The following is an 18,082-nucleotide window of genomic DNA, read 5'->3' on the forward strand; positions in this document are numbered from 1 at the left end:
GGAGTGCCAATAAAATAACTTTGAATTTTCAGGCAGTAGGAAGCTAGATAAGTCATTGAGAATGGTGAGTTGAGATAGGAGAACCAGAGATTTGAAAAGGGGTTGGAAGTTTTGACAAGTTGGGACTGAAGAGGTTAGAAAAAACCTGATATTGATGATCCTGAACTGTCAGTGACAACCATCTGTCTGTTCTATAGATTCCTGCAGCATCACTTCGTTCCTCAGGGCAGACTCAAAGACTGAGCATCAGATTCCTCATGGGTATGGTTTTGTAGGACAGTTGCTACAAATAGAGGGCAAGATACCTCAAAGCTGTGGTAAGAGAATTGTTGAAATGATTGACTATTGTGTCACAGCTGGATAGTTGCTCACCTCACATTATATGGTTGGATTATAAAATTTAAAGAGTAATCTAAAGAAGTCCCTAGCCTATCTGTCTCAGCTCCTTAGCTACGCTCTACAGAAATACCACAAGTAGTTAGCTTTAACAAACAAATTGATTTTTTCACAGTTTAGGGTGCTAGAAGTTCAAACTCAGGGGTGTGGCTCTAAGGAATCCTTTCTTTCTGTTTGCTCTGGGGGATGGTCCGTATCTCTTTTCAGTTTCTGTTCTTGGGTTCCATGTTGGTCTTCATGTGGTGTGTAACTTCCCCTCTGTTTGTGTTCTCTTCTCTGTGCCTAATTTGATTTTTAATACATACATATACATACATATATATATATATATATATATATGTCAAACGTGATTGACTTAAAACACACCCTAAGGGTGGTCTCATTAACATAACAAAGAAAATCCTATTCCCAAGTGGGATTACATCCATCGTTATAGGGGTATAGGATCTACAGTTTGAGAGGATACAATTCAATGCATAACACTACCCCTACCAGGTTTCAAAGAGTTGAATAAATAAAGTCCTATCTTATGTCTTTGGATTCCACTCTAAGAACTAAGCTCAGTGCCTTATTTGGAGTTTTGCAGATCACCTCAATCTTTCAGTTGCCTTCTGTTAACTCTGATACTTTATGAATAATGGACCATAGAGGTGACTCCTGACCTTTCAAACACCAGGATGACAATTAAAGTCTCTCACTCATTATAAGTCTATACTCATTAAATAACAATAGTTCTTATGTAGAGAGTGTACTAGTCACTTTACATGCATCATCTCTTCACCATTTTCCAGATGAAGATTTTGAATCTCAGAAAGATCAAGCAATTTTCCCAAAGATATATATCCAGTAAATGTCAGAATAAGACTGGAGTCAAAGCTATTTTCCTTGGGAAAGGAGCATGCTATTCTGCTTCCCGAAGCAAATATTTTCAGATAATTGCAATTGCAAATGGAAAATCTTATTATATGTTTCTCCATTCCTGCCACAATATTTGAATATTCTATGCTAAGTAGAATACTTCCTCTTGGATACAGAAGACCACTGTTGAAGTGCTAATCATTTCTCTAGACTTTTTGGAGCCATGGAAGCTGGCTGAATCTCTGAACTATTACCTGGAGATCTTTAAACTTTAAACCAATAATATTCCCTGAAGTCTTCTTAAACCTAAACTATAGTCAAGTTTCACTAGTAAAAAATTGTCTGCCCTGAACATTATGTTTCTTTAAAAACGATTTATATGTGATCAAAGTAACAACAACAACTAGAAAGATTAAGCAGGAACCTTAGGGAGCAGTGAGTTTATGTTAATGGAAGAGGAACAACTCAGAAAAGGAAGGTGAGAATGGTTGCACAATTTGAAGAATGTAATCAATTGCACTGAATTGTACATATAGAAACAGGTGAATTGGTGTATGTTTTGCTGTGTATATTCTCAGCAACAACAAGAAATATTTTTAAAGTGTTAATCATTTAGCACATGATTTCTCAGCAGTACTAAGATTGCACTGTATTAAAGTTAACTACAGGAGCTCTGGTGGCGTAGTGCCTAATGCATTTGACTGCTAACCAGAAGGCTGGTGGTTCAAACCCACTAGCCACTCCTCAGAAGGAATGTTGGGCAATCTACTTCCACAGTGATACTGCCTCAGAAATCCAAGGAAGGGTTGCCATGAGTCTGATCCGACTTGACAGCAGTGAGTTTGGGTTTTTTTTTTTTTTTTTGGTTTATGGCAGGTTTGAGTTCTTTCCCCATTCCCCCATCATCACCCTATCAAAAGTTAGTTTCAGTAGGTTGAGGTCAACCCTGGTCACTTGCAGTTTTTATGAGAGTTTGCTTCTTAAGTTTTCTTGTACACACTGAAGTTTGAAAACCATTGACTTAGCAGGACTCAATTAATTTTTGTTGAACTTGTTGAAAGAGTACTGTATTTGCCTACATCTATTAAGTAAAGATTAATTTATCTTATGAAAATGACAGATCTAAGAACATATAACATGAGATGCTAAATTGACAGGGTAAGGAGTCCAGAGATTAGGATTCAAGGACATTTAAATGCTCTTCTATGTGGGATGGCACTTTTGCCTCTTAATTACTTTACCTATTCACTCCCTTCTGTACCAGCCATTTCTTTAAGAAGTCAGGATTTAACCACCTGCATATGCTAGTAAACTGCTTCTGCCACTTGATGGAAAACTCCCTTAGAAGGCAGAGGATGGAAATGGCCTCTGTAAATGATTACAGATTGCTGTGATTTCATTCTGAGGTCAGATGCCAAGAATCGTGACCAAAAGCAACATTCTTAGCCACAGGGGATTTCTCCTGCCAGAGCCTGTGTATATTTTCCAAAATGCATTATTATGTCTCCAGTGTAGCAACAAAATGCTGAACTCTTGAGAAATTCTGCTCCAGTGATGCTTCTCCCTGCTTGTGACTCAGGAAAAAGTACCTCTACCTACCCCCATTTTCATTTGCCTGCAGCACACTACAAAGGTAACATGGGATTTCTCTGTTGTTGTTGTTGTTTGCCGTCGAGTCAGCCCTGACTCATAGCGACCCCTCCTTGGGTTTCCGAGGCAGTATCACTACGGAAGTAGGATTGCCCAACCTTTCTTCCGAGGAGTGGCTGGTGGGTTTGAACCGCCAGCCTTCTGGTTAGCAGTCGAGTGCCTTAGGCACTATGCTACCAGGATTTCTCTAGTTACCTCTTATTTTATTTGGTGAAAATTTACAGAGAATATTAGTTTTCCCTTCCAATTCACGTTGTTGTTGTTATTACGTGCCATTGAGTCAGACTTGACTCATAGCAACCCCTCCTTGGGTTTTCAAGGCAGTATCACTACAGAAGTAGATTGCCCAACCTTCCTTCTGAGGTAGGTTTGAACCAACAGCCTTCTGGTTAGCAGTCAAGTGCCTTAGGCACTATGCTACCAGAGTTCTGCTCAACAATTCTACACATTTTGTTTTGTGACATTCATTGCAATCCCCACCAAGTAATAGCACTCTTCCCACTTCTGCCCTGTATTTACCATTTCCACGTGTCCTTCTTTCCCTTATTAATACTTAAAGATCCCTGGTCATGCACTGGTTAAGTGCTCAGCTTCTAACCAGTGGTTCAAACTCACCAGAAACTCTATAGGAGAAAGACCTGTGATCTGTTCCCATAAAGATTACAGTCTAGAAAATTCTATGGGGTAGCTCTACTTTTTCTTATGTAGTCGCCACAACACTGACGTCCTCAAGGGTACACAGCAAAGATGACATACTTTGGAAAATGATTTATAGATGTTGTAAAGGTGTGAAAGGGTGTATGATTTCTCAGTCACTGGTCCATAGTGATAACGGAGCCTGAAAGTACAGAAAACATAAACTAAAGCAAACTGGCAGGGTCAACCTTTATTTTTAAGGAGTCATGATAGTGTCTGTGTGAAGTATGCTTCACTAGAACATTCTGACATCATCACCCAGAGTTTTGATGTTGTTGCCCAAACAGCTTGGTCCCCAACCAGAAAAAAACTTAGGTCTGAGACTGAAAAAGCAACCTGAGAACACCTCCTGCTCCAAAAGGCACATTCTTTTCAATATATGAACTGGATATTCCTTCTGAATCACTGGCAGGACACAAAGAGCTCAAGGGAATCACTGATCCACAGGGACCTTGTCATTCACAGGCATGACAGATGTTTGGTTTTAGGGCCATTGAGGAGGAGAGGTTAACAGTTTTAAGCATGCTCTGGCCAGCAGTGCTGCTGCTTCTGTTTATACGCTTTATAGCATATTAATGGAGGAGACCTCAAGTTGCCAAATGCTTAACATGTGAATGTTTCATTCTTTTGGTATGTGGAAGAATTCTTTTTAATTTGAGCCTTTATACTTTAAAAGAGTCCATAACTATTAAGAGCCAAAGTTTTTAAACCAAGACTCTCTGTCAGCACATTAAATCCAATCCAATTCAACAGGTTATTGATAACCCAAAACAGACCAGAAACTGAGGATAATCTGATTCTCAAGGCATGCCTCAAAATCACCTGGAAGGTTTGTTAAAATACAGCTTGCTGGGTCCTTCACCCCAGAGTTTCTGATTCAGTAGGCCTAGGATAAAAAAGAAAGAAAGAAAGAAAATCCCAAACACACTGCCACTAAGTTGATTCAAATTCACAGTGAATTTCCAAGGCAGTAATCTTTATAGAAGTAGATTGTCCCAACTTCCTTCCATGGAGTGGTTCGTGGATTTGAACCTCTAACCTTCTGGTTAGCAGTCAAATGCCTTAGACTCATTGCCACCAGAGTACCTAAAAAAGGACCCCCCAAAAAATGGCATTTCTATGAAGTTTCCAGAGGATGCAATGTTGCTGTGTCAAGGGACCAAATTTGAGTACTACTACCACAGATAGCTAAAACATAGTCCTGTGTTCAAGAAGTTGGATATATTATAGTTAATCAGAATATGAGAAAGTTTGTATACTGGCCATGTTGTAGGTACTCAATAAATAATTGTTGAATGGATGAAAAAATAAATAAATGAGAACATAAAGTGGTTACAGTGTGTGAGAACATAGAAAGTGGGAATTTATTCTGGTTACAGAGTGTGCCATTTGAAAAAGTATCAAAGGAAGAAGTATTTGCATTGTGTGTTGAAGGTCAAGTAGGATTTTTATAGAAAAATGGTTAGCAGGAGTTTTTAAGATAAAAGAACAGCCTGGCAAAGATACTGAGGAGAGAAAGGAAATGGGCATGGTGGGGAGTGGAGAATAACCCAGGTGGATGATACTACATGTGACCATGCTTGAGTCTTGCTTCCCAAGCAAAAGCCACTCTGCTATTGGTCCTCTTCTTCCACCTTTCTGGAAAGCATCTGCTTTGTTTACTATTTATTTCTTCCCTTGTCAGTGCTGTTCTTTCCTCATAGGATAATCTGAATATCTCTCATATTATCTAAAAATCCTTATTTTGGCAGATGCTTCTGGACCTACCATCACATCCCCTCAATCTTTCATTTCTGATTATCTAGTAGATGGTCCCATGCATGTAACAGAAACTCACCTCACATATGCTCTGCAGCAACTCTCTACTTCTCTATCTCAAGGCTTCCTCCAAAGCTCAGAAAATGTGTCATCCCATATGAAGGAGAAGTCACCAGTGTAGGGCAGTTAACACTGTGAGTGGCAATCATCAAACAATGAGGGTGAAGACTCAGTTGATATATGAGCATCCTGTCATTTGGAGAGACAATTTCTCAACTGCCCAATTGCCACAGTGGTAAACAGGTAATCAGGTCAGTAGCACATTACTATTGCCTTGTCCTCCTTTCCTCTCTCATTCTACCTTCTATTTCCACATAATCCACCTACATCAAGATTCTTATGTCAGATACCCAAACTAAGATGTGGCTCACACAGCAAACACAGAACCCTGTTCTAGCCTGTGATTGCCTTGAATATTTGTCTGAGGTGTCAGGCTAAATTTCGAGAACAATGGCTTGGACTGCAATGGATTTGTGAACAGTGGAATGTGGATTAACCAGTTTCCCATAAGACTGCAAAGGAGTTTAAAGCACAAAACAGGTTTTCAAACTGAGTGACAAATTTTCTTAAAATTGACTTGGTCTTGAAATTTTAAGTGAGCTTTACCTCCAGAATAATCCAGAAGTTCTAAACTGTTACCCCTTAATGACATCTAAAGGAGTTTTATGATGCTAAAAGTGAGATGTAAAAACTCTGCCCTTGAGCTAGCAAGGACAAGGACACTGCTCCAACCACAATGAACCTCCAGGGACAAGAAGCCAAATATGCCCTCAGCAGGGAATGAGGGGGCTGAAAACAACAAACCAGGTCACAGGAAAGACTCTCATAATGTTATTTAGGATCCACTCCAAGTGTCTGATTCAAACTGGAAAGCTGATTTTGTGAACCTCTATTTGGACTTTTTCACAAAAGCACAGGCATTTAGCAGCAGGAAAATGTGTAATTCCCCTTCAAGAGGATGATAGCAGGGGCTTTTAATGGAGGAAAAAGGAATGGTCACCAGCATGAATATTTCATCATCCACTCCCCAGGCACTAGGAGATCAGCATATACAAATTATACTGATGTGGTGCCAAGAGGAGACTGCCCAGAGCTTTCAAGGTAGGAGGGCCCGGAAATGCATTTGAAACTCCAACTACCACATGATATGATTTGAAGACAGCTGGAAACCTCTGTAGACATTTGTAGTCAAAAAAGCACTCTGAATTTCAGTTGCTTTTTACTACAATCACTGAAGATGCTGATTGGGGACCCACTTTATACACCCTTTTAATCTATGTTCACATTTGAATGAATTATCTCAGTGAGGGCTGAGTTCCTCCCTTGTCCTGTTAATATTCTGAGAACAGCTCCTCCTCCCCCAAATCCCATAAGTTATTGGTGGTAGGAATGAAAGACAAGTAATTACAAGGTAAAGGAATAAAAAACAAAATTGATACAATTCTGAGGAAGGTCACAAAACATCTTCCCTTATCCCAAATAAAGAACTCAATTCTTTCAACATAAATTATTTATACCCAAAGCCCTTTTACGTTTACATATATGTAGAAATCTTTGTATTTAATGGAGTACCTAGGTGTAGAAAATGGTTAATGTATTCAGGTACTAACCAAAAGGTTGGAGATTTTAGTCTACAGAGAGGCATCTTGGAAGAAAGGGCTGACAATCATTGAACACTCTGCAACACAGTTGTACTCAGACTAACATGGGGTTACCATGAGTCAGAGTTCACTGGGCAGCAACTGGTTTACTGGTTTATTCTTCGTGATGTCAAAAACTGGAAGCAACTAAATGCCCATATATAAGAAAACGAATAAATTATGGGACCGTAATTCATTTGGAATAGTAAACAGAAGTGAAAATGAATGGAATCTGTCAATTAACTAGTTCTGTCACATATATTCAGTAGTTCAAACTTACCAGCCACTCTGCAGGAGAAAGATGTGACAGTCGGCTTCCTTAAAGATTATAGCCTTGGAAGCTATTCAGTTGTATTCACTCCTGTAGGGTTGTTATAAGTCAAAACTGACTTGATGACAATGAGTTTGTTGTTTTGGTTTATCTGTATATATTATTAAGTGAGTTTATGTTAATGGAGGAGGACCTATTCAGAAAGTGTGGGTGAGAGTGGTTGTAAAATTTAAAGAATGCAATCAATGTCACTGAATTATACATGTGGACATTGTTGAAATGGTGTATGTTCTCCACTACATATTCTCTACAAAAAATAAATGAATAAAATCAATTATTTTTTTAAAAACAAAAACAGTAGGTAGTTTGTTAATAAGCCTTAACATAGAGTATCTCTTTGTACTTCAAGGGGTTAAATATTTTATCTATGTGTTGGGTTTCCTGCTATCCAAAAACTTGATCTTGAACTTTTATGTAATTCGATGTTACCCACATTAGATTTTAAACATTTTAAAATCCAGAGCCATAATGTTGAATAATAAGAGAAAGCCCTAGAATATTACAAGCAGTATGGTATCTTTTTCTCAAGTTTAAAAATAATGTTTGTTGTTGTTGCTGTTATGTGCCGTCGAGTCAGACCCAGCCCATAGCGACCCCTCCTTGGGTTTCCAAGGCAGTATCGCTAAGGAAGTAGATTGCCTCATCTTCCTTCCGAGGAGTTTAGGGAAACTATCTGTGGAAAAACGACATGTATATATTTTAAATAGTGAAAAGGAGAAACACAAAACAAGGTAGTTTTTACATCTGTTCAGAAAGTAGGGAGGCATTATGGAGGAGAAACATATAGGTAGGTTTAAACTGTTAATAATTTAATTTTTGTGCTCAGTGATAGATTTATGTATATTTATTATACTATTAAATAAAACATAAATAAAGTCAGATTTAACTTGAAAGCAATGGGGTTTTATGTATTTTTCAATGATGACAGTGGGTATCAATTAAAGATTTTAATTCACCAAATGTGGTACTCCTGAGATCTAGAGTATTAAAATTCATATCTAAAAAGCACAATATCAGTTAAAAACAATTTATCTTTAGATAGTATACTATATAATATATGCATAAAATATATTTTAGAGAATATTAATATTTAGCAGACTAAACTATTCTCAAAAAACTTAAGGTTTTTTTTTCTGGTCACATTACCATTCTAATTAAATGGTCATGTTGCTGATATTGACTGTTCATATCTATATCAATGGTGTTACGGAAAGAAATGTACTTTTACAGAGCCAGGTGTATTCAGATATTGTTAACATTTTTCCTAGTTATCAAAGACGCATGGAACCTATCGGTCCAAGGGACTAGTAAACCATGCCTATATGATCATGAGGCAAGAACTAGATGTTGCCCGGCTACCACTGCCAACCACTCAGAAAGGGATCAGTGCAGGAGATCCTGGATAGAGTGAAAGAACAATGTGGAACAAAACTAAAAAAATCATCCAAAAAGACCAGGTTTACTGCTCTGATCGAAGCTGGTGAGACCCCTGAGACTGTGACCACCAACTACTGTTTAGGTCTGGAACTGAACTCACTCCTGTGGCTTCCAGCCAAACAATAGACAGGCATATAGGATGCACATTTACATTAGGCAGATACACTCCCTAGAGCGATCAGTGGGAGAACAGAAGGGCAGAGTTTCCACAGGAAGATAACTCAGGGGGCAAGAATGCATAGGAAAGAAGGACACAGGGAAGTAGTATCCACAGGGAGGAAGTGGGAAGAGAGCTGTTACATTGTGGGGAATTGCAGTCAACTTCGTGAAACAAAATGTGTATGAACTGTTGTATGGAAAATGAATTTGCTCTGTAAACTTTCACCCAAATCACAGTTTAAAAAAAATCCATTAGTAAAAATAATTATAACTTTGAGATTCACACTTGTTACTTCTAAAATTCCAAATAAAAACCAAAACCAAACTTGCTGCCATCAAGTCAGGTCCAACTCATAGCGACCCCTCCTTGGGTTTCCAAGGCAGTATCACTATGGAAGTAGATTGCCCAATCTTCCTTCCAAGGAGTAGCTAGTAGTCTGAACCTCCAGTCTTCTGGTTAGCAGTCAAATGGTGTTGGTACTAAGCCACCAGAGCTCCCAAAATACATCACTTTTCCTCTGAGGGCATGATTTTTGTTCAAATGTTTGTGGGAAAGTACACTCTCCCCAACCCTGATATAAACATAGAAGCATGTAACATTTCTTTGTTGCTAGCCACCATCTTGTGACCATGAGAAAGTCAGCCTGTGTGAACTCAACATATCAGGAGGGTAGTACGAAGAAATGAAATGTATAAAGATGCATATGCTAGGCACTAGTGGGCTGAAATGGACCGCTATTGGACACTTTGAATTGGACAAGCATATGACCTGTGATGCCAGGAATGACAAATTAAAGAGGAATGGCACTGCATTAATCATCAGAAAGAACATTTCAAGATCTATCCTAAAATGCAACAATGGCAGGTGACAGTATTCTATCCATATACCTATAAGGAAGCCCAGTTAATATGACTATTATTCAAATTTAGGCGCCAAATACTAATGCCAAAGACAAAGAAACTAAAGATTTTTACCAACTTATGGAGTCTGAAATGGATCAAACATGTAATCAAGTTGCATTGTTAATTACTGATTACTAGTTACTGGAAAATGAAAGTTAGAAACAAAGAAGGATTCAGTAGCTGGAAAACATGGTCTCAGTGACAGAAATAATACAGTATATCACATGATAGAATTTACAAGACGAATGAATTATTCATTGCAAATAACTTTTTTCAATAATACAAACAAGAACTTCACTGGATGGAATACACAAGAATCAAATAGACTACATCTGTGGAAAGAGACAATGGAAAAGCTCAATATCGTCAGTCAGAACAAGGCCAGGAGCTGACTGCAATTATTCATATGCAAGTTCAAACTGACATGGCAAAAAATTAAAACAAGTCCACAAGAGCCAAAGCATGACCTTAAGCATATCCCACATCAGTTTAGAGACTATCTCAAAAATGGAACTGATACACTGAACACTAACAACTGCAAATCAGGCAAGTTGTGACATGACATCAAGGACATCATACATGAAGAAAGCAAAAGATCATTAAAAAGACAAGAAAGAAAACACCACAAGTGGATGTCAGAAAAGACTCTGAAACTTGCTCTTGAATGAAGAGTAGCTAAAGCAAATGAAAGAAATGTTGAAGTAAAACAGCTGAACAGAAGACTTCAAACAGCAGCTCAAGAAAACAAAGTAAAGGATTATAAAGAAGCGTGCAAAGACCTGAAGTTAGAAAACCAAAAGAGAACACATTTTACATTTCTCAAGCTGAAAGAACTGAAGAAAAATTCAAGCCTTAAACTGCAGTACTGAAGGATTCTTTGAGCAAAATATTGAAGGAGCTCTGGTAGCATAGTGGCTAAAGCACTTGACTGCTAACCAGAAGGCTGGCAGTTCAAACCCACCAGCCACTCCTCAGAAGGAAGGGTGGGCAATCCTACTTCCGTAGTGATACTGCCTCGGAAACCCAAGGAGGGGTCGCTATGCGTCTGGGCCAACTCGACGGCACATAACAACAACAACATTGAAGGATACAGGAAGCATCAAAAGAAGATGAAAGGACTACACAGTCACTGTACAAAAAAATAATAATAATAACCATTTCAGGAGGTAATGATCAAGAACTGATGGTATAGAAGGATGGTTCAAGTTGTACTGAAGGCACTCACGAAAAACCAGGTCACAGGAATAGACAGAATACCATTTGAGATGTTTCAACAAAAAGAAGCATGCTGGACACTTTCACTTGTCTATACCAAGAAATGTGGAAGACAGCTACCTGGACAATCAGCTGGAAAAGATCCATATTTATGCCCATTGCAAAGAAAGTGATCCAACATAATGTGAAAATTATCAAATAATATCATTAATATCACTGCCATGAAAATGTTGCTGAATATAATTTTAAGTGGTTCCAGCACTACATCAACAAGGAACTGCCAGAAATTCAAGCTGGATTCAGAAGAGGACATGAAATAGGGGATAGCATTGCTAATGCCAGAAAGATCTTGGCTGAAAGCAGAGAATACCAGAAAGATGTTGATCTGTGTTGTTTTGGCTATGAAAAGACATCTTTAACTTTGTGGGTTATAACAAATTATGGATAAGATTGCAAAGAATGAAATTTCCAAAATATTTAACTGTGCTGGTGAGAAACCTGTACATAAACTAAGAAGTAGTCATTTGAACAGTGCAAGGGAATACTGCATGGATTAAAATCAGGAAAGGTATGTTCCACAGCTGTATTCTTTCACTGTACTGATTCAACCTATACGCTGAGCAAATAATCTGAGTAAATGTACTATATGAAGCATCAAAATTGGAGGAAGACTCATTAACAACCTGCAATATGAAGATGACACAATCTTGCTTGCTAAAAAGAAGATTGGTACTTACTGGTGAAAATCAAAAGCTAAAGCCTTCAATATGGATTATACCTCAACATAAAGAAAACAAAAATCCTCACAACTGGACCAATAAGTAACATCATCATAAATGGAGAAAATACTGAAATTGTCAAGGATTTCATTTAACTTGGACCCACAATCAACACTCATGGAAGGAGCAGTCAATAAATCAAATGACATATTTTATTGGGCAAATCTCCTGCAAAAGATTCTTTAAAGTGTTAAAAAGCAAATAAGCCACTTTGAGGACTTCGGTGCACCTGATTCAAGCCATGGTGTTTTCAATCACTTCATATGCTTGCAAAAGCTAGACAATGAATAAGGAAGACTGAAGAAGAATTGATGCCTTTGTATTACAGTGTTGGAAAAGAATATTGAATATATCATGGAGTGACAGAAGAATGAACAAATCTATCTTGGATGAAGTACAGCCAGAATGTACCTTTGAAGAGAGAATGTCTTGTATTTTGCACATGTTATCCCCAGGGACCATTTCCTGGAGAAGACCAGCCTGCTTGATAAAACAGAAGATCAGTGAAAAAAGGGAAGATTCTCAGTGAAATGGACTGACACAGTGGTTACAACAATGAGCTCAAACATAGCAACAATTGTGAGGATGGCACAGGACCAATCTGTTCTTCATTGTGGTGTTCGTAGGGTTGTTATGAGTCAGAACCCACTTGACGGCACTTAACAACAACAGAGCTAAGAAAATTGCAAAGAAATGGATCCAGTGCTTCAGTTTAACTACTCCCAAAGGGTCCTGCACCTCTGATATTTTCAGTTAACGGACCAAAATCCAATTTGTAATTAGTTTAAACTTGGAGAATTTTAGCACTCAAATTTTAACACTAATCAGCTGAATTGAAGTAAAAAACCTAGGAAAGTGATGAAAGCTCTCCTATCCAGAAATGGGAAATTGGTAATCCTTTCTATTCATATTCTTTTGATAGTCAATAAATTAAAAACAATTAATGGAATAAACCATGAAGAAAAATGTCATTTATGTCGCTGATGATTTCTTTCATCATATCATTCAATAATTCTGACTTGCCAAAGTGATGAGAGAGAAAATATAAGCAACTCACTGAACTTTTCTTTTGAATTCAGTAAAATCTTCCAAACATCTCTATTATCCTCATGATAGAAATGCAAATTCCTTAACAGAATGAACGGTCCCATTGATTTATGTGTGCTAGTTCATTATCTGAAAATTTTACTCCACTGCTCTGTTGGAAATTTTCTCACTTTAGAGGTATTTTGAACTTAATAAAGTTATGTTTTCTGCCACTACAACTGTTTTACTGATGTGAGCTTCATTGAAATTTTAAAAAGCAAGTAATTTGCATAAAGTCACCCTGGTAGTAACAGAACAATGATAAAAGTCTAAAATGCCAGATTCTTTATATAATGCTCTCTTGAATACAACATGAATACAGATTAGAAAAACATTATATCAGTCAGCTATTGCTATATAACAACCCCCTCCAAAAAATTCTGCATCTTAAAACAATTGTAGATTCTCATAAATCTGTGGGTAGGTTGAGATGTCTGTGCTTCAGGCTGCAGATCTGTGGGGCTATTCCTCTTGCCTCTCATCTTCCTTGGATCATAGGCTCACCAGAACGTGTTCTTCTCATGGTGATGGTAAGGGTGCAAAATAGATCTGCAGAAGGACATTTCAAACCCCTCCTTGTGTTACATGTGCTAACTTCCATTGACCAAGTTAAGTTACAGGGCCAACAACAAAGCCAAGGGAAAGGAACTACAAAGTTATTTCCAAAGGGCAAAAATTTGGTGCCAACAACTCAGCCTACTACAAATACAAACAGACTGTGGAGCATTAAGTAAAAAATATGCTCTCTAAAGTATAGTCAACAAAATACAATTGTGGTTTGTTACGAAGAGAAAAGCACCGGGATGGTGCAGTTACCCGATGGCCTGGGTGATAAATGCAAAATGAATGCCTCATCTGAATAAAGTTCATTTTTACTTGAGATGATGATTAATGACATAAACTTCTCATTAAATATTAAATCACAGCTCTCTCATCCAGGCAAATTAGTCTAGATAATAATGATGTCAATAAAACTCTATCCAGACTCCAATTTGAAAGGTATAGATTTGAGCACAATCATGCCATGTATAAATCAAAGAGATTATCAAGGACAGGTAGGTAAAACATCCTTTTCTCCAATCCAGAAAACTATATTTCAAATGACTTTTCAGATTTTATAAGGGCAAATGAATTTACTTTGGGCCAGAAATAAAACTGTCCTTGTTTTCCCCCACATTTTCCAAATGCCATGCACTTCTGACACGCTTCCCTTTTATTAGTGTGCTCAGCAAGCAAGGGGTTGTGAGAGAGCTGTTCAAGAAATGACCACATCCCAAACAATTATGATAAAACAGACAGAGTGAGGTTACCAAAAGCAGGGATGGTAAGCATATGTTAAGGTAATATGAAATACTAAAGCCATACCAGATGAATGTGGAAGACACAGGAGAAAAGCCAGAGTAGCAGCCAGCAGGGTGATTCTTCTGAGGCTGATAATCACCCCAGGAGGAAATGATGAAAGTGCTACTTGTCATATAAAACCATACCAAACGTTTATGTAGAAAGAAACAATGAACATTCCTCATAGATATATGAAGAGCAATCCACCTAACACCAGCACATTATCAATTCTTTTCAAGCACACATGGAACATTCTACAGAATAGACTGTAAGTTAGGCCACAAAACAAGCCTCAGTAAATTAAAAAAAAAAAAAAAAAAAATTGAAATACTACAAAGCATCTTCTCAGATCACAATGTCATAAAATTAGAAATCAGCAACAGGAAGCTCAAGGGAGAAAAAAATCAAATACATGAAACAGAATAATACCTTACTTAAAAATTACTGGGTAGGAAAAGAACTGAAAAATGAAATAAAAATTTTCCTTGATTCCAAGGAGAATAAAAACAAAACATACCAAAATCTTTGGGACACTACAAAAGTAGTGATCAGAGAATAATTCATAGCAATAAACCCACACATCAAAAAAGAAGATCCAAAACCAACACCCTAACTCAACATCACCAACAATTAGAAAAAGAACAGTAAAGAAAAAAGCCTACAGATACCAGAAGAAGGAAAATAATAAAAACTTGAGCAGAAGTAAATGACTCAAAAACAGAAGAAACAATAGAAAGAATCAACAGGACTAAAGTTAGTTCTCTGAAAAGATTAAGAGAATCAAACCAATGGCAAACTTAACAAAAGGAAAGAATGAGAAGATGCAAATAACACAAGAAAAGGTGATGTCACAACAGAACTTACTGGAAAAAAAAGGATAGTGTTCTGGTTACTTACTACCGCTCTGACAAGAATATACCACAAATGGGATGGCTTAAACAAGCAGGAGTTTATTCTCTTCATTTTGGAGGCTTTAAGTCCAAGTTCAAAATGCCAAGTTCCAGGGGCTGGGTGAAAGTTCATCAGCCTTGGGCTTCAGTTCTGCCTCTTGCTCCCAGCCCACTGAAACTAGAGGCTTTTCTTCACTCAGACAGCTGCAGGCTGCTGAGGCTGCCAATCCCAAGGTTGACAAGTAAAAAGGCACAGTCCCGATATTACCAAACCACACAGCAGGCCATTAATTTAAGTTCATTGTAAGTCCCCAGGTCAGCAGAACATGGCAGGCTGCTGAACAATGACACAGCTACATGCAGGGTCCAAACATGCTATAAGCTAGAGACCATCCCCAAAGCTGTTTCTTATATACAGGAAGCAGACCACATACCCAAAGCAGCTACTCAGCTGATCCCAATAGTTTCCACCATGAAGTCTCATCACAGGGAATACTACATCCAGATGCCCAGCCACTCAACCAGGCCCAGCCAAGTTGACGCACAAGCTAAACTACCACAGATAGTAACAGAATACTATGAAGAACCACACTTAAACAAATTTGAAGAAATGGACAAATTTCTGAAACACACTACCTACCCAAACTAACATAATCTGAGGTAGAAAATACGAACAGACCCATCAAAAAGGAAGAAACTGAATAAGTCATAAAATCTCCCAACAACAACAACCAAACCAAACCAAACTCACTGACTTCAAGTCGTTTCCAACTCATAGCAACCCCTCCTTGGGTTTCTGAGGCAGTATCTCTATGGAAGTAGATTATCCAATCTTCCTTCCAAGGAGTGTCTGGTCGGTTTGAACTGCCAGCCTTCTGGTTAGGAGTCAAATGCCTTAGGCACTATGCCACCAGAGCTCAACAAAGTCCTGCCTAAATGGCTTCATTGGCAATTCTACCAAACATTCAGAGAAGAGCTGACAACAATACTACTCAAACTACTCCAGAACATAGAAAAGGATGGAATACTCCTAGACTCATTCAATGAAGCTATCATAACCTTGATACCAAAGCCAGGCAAAGACACCACTAAAAACTAAAATTATACACCAATATCTCTTATGAACATAGACTCAATAATTCTCAACAAAATCCTAACCAATAAAATCCAACAATATACATAAAAAATAATACATCATGACCAATTAGGAGTCATACCAAGTATGCAAGGAAGGTTCAACAGTAAAAAAACAACCAACATAATACACCATATAAACAAAAGAAAAGAATCACATGATCATATTAATTGCTGCAGAAAAGGCATTTGACAAAATCCAACACCCATTCTTGATTAAAAAAAAAAAAAAAAAACTCAGTAAAATATGAATAGAAGAGAAATTCCTCAACATAATTAAAGGCATATGCACAAAACCAATGGCCAACATTATTCTCAAAGAGAGACTGAAGACATTCCTTGTGAATGGGAACTAGACAGGTATACCCTTTATCACCACTCCTATTCAATACAGTATTGCAAGTTCTACCCAGAGCAATAAGGCAAGAAAGGAAAATAAAAGGTATTCAAATTGGCAAAGAAGTAAACTATCTATATTTAGCTGTGATATGATCCTATACATAGACAATCCCAGAGACTCAACAAGAAAACTACTGGAACTAATAGAAGGATATAGCAAAGTAGCAGGGTACAATATCCACATAGAAAAGTCAGTAGGATTTCTTTATACTAACAAAGAGAACCCTGACAAAGAAATCATGAAAACAATAACAATAAACCAGCCACCAAAAAGATGAAGTAGTTGGGAATAAATCTAACCAGAGACACAAACACTTATTCAAAGAAAACTACAAGGCACTACTAGAATCCAAAAGAGACCAACATAAATGGAAACACATAACAACACTCATGGACAGGAAGATGTAACGTTGTGAAAATGTCAATAAGACCCAAAGTGATGTACATATATATATATAAAGCAATCCTGATACAGATTCTATCATCATTCTTTAAAGAGATGGAAAACCAATCACTGACTTTATATGGAAAGTAAAGAGACCCTGGTTAAGCAAAGCACTGCTAAGAAGAACAAAGTAGGAGGCCTTACACTCCCCAATCTCAAAACCTAATATATAGCCAAGGAAATCAAAACAGCCTGGTACTGGCATAATGGCAGACACATAGACCAACAGAACAGAATTGATATCTCTGAAGTAAATCCATCCATGTACAGACAGTTGATCTTTGACAAAGGGCTAGAACCCATTAAAGGGGAAGTGATAGTCTCTTTAACCAATGTTGCTGACAAAACTGGATATCCATTTGCAAAAAAGTGAAACAGGATCCATCTCTCTCACCATACCCAAAATCTAACTCAAGATGGATCAAAGAACTAAATGTAAAATCTAAAACCATAAAAATTATCAAAGAAAAAACGGAGACAAATTTAGGGGCCCTAATACATGCCATAAATATAAAATCAGACATAAATAAAAAGGCACAAACAGCAAAAGACAAATGAGATGACCTGGACCTCCTAAAAACTGAACGTTTATGTGCATATGGAGACTTCACCAAAAGAGTTAAAAGAGAACCTACACATTGGGAAAAAATATTTTGGCAAATGACATATTAAACAACTCCTAATCTCTACAATTTATAGAAAATTTCAACACTTCAACAATAAAGACTCAGACAATCCAATGAAAAAATAGGTAAAGGACATGAACAGACACTTGACTAACAAGGAGTTTGAGGTGGCCAGGAAACCCATGAAGAAATGCTCGTGGTCATTAACCATTAGAGAGATGGAAATCAAAACAGCAATGAGATATTATCTCATTCCAGCATTCAGGCAAAGTCAAAAAA

Source organism: Orycteropus afer, unplaced genomic scaffold (genome assembly GCF_000298275.1).
Source record: "Orycteropus afer afer isolate SDZICR_OR568_19922 unplaced genomic scaffold, OryAfe1.0 scaffold00003, whole genome shotgun sequence".
Lineage (NCBI taxonomy): Eukaryota > Metazoa > Chordata > Mammalia > Tubulidentata > Orycteropodidae > Orycteropus > Orycteropus afer.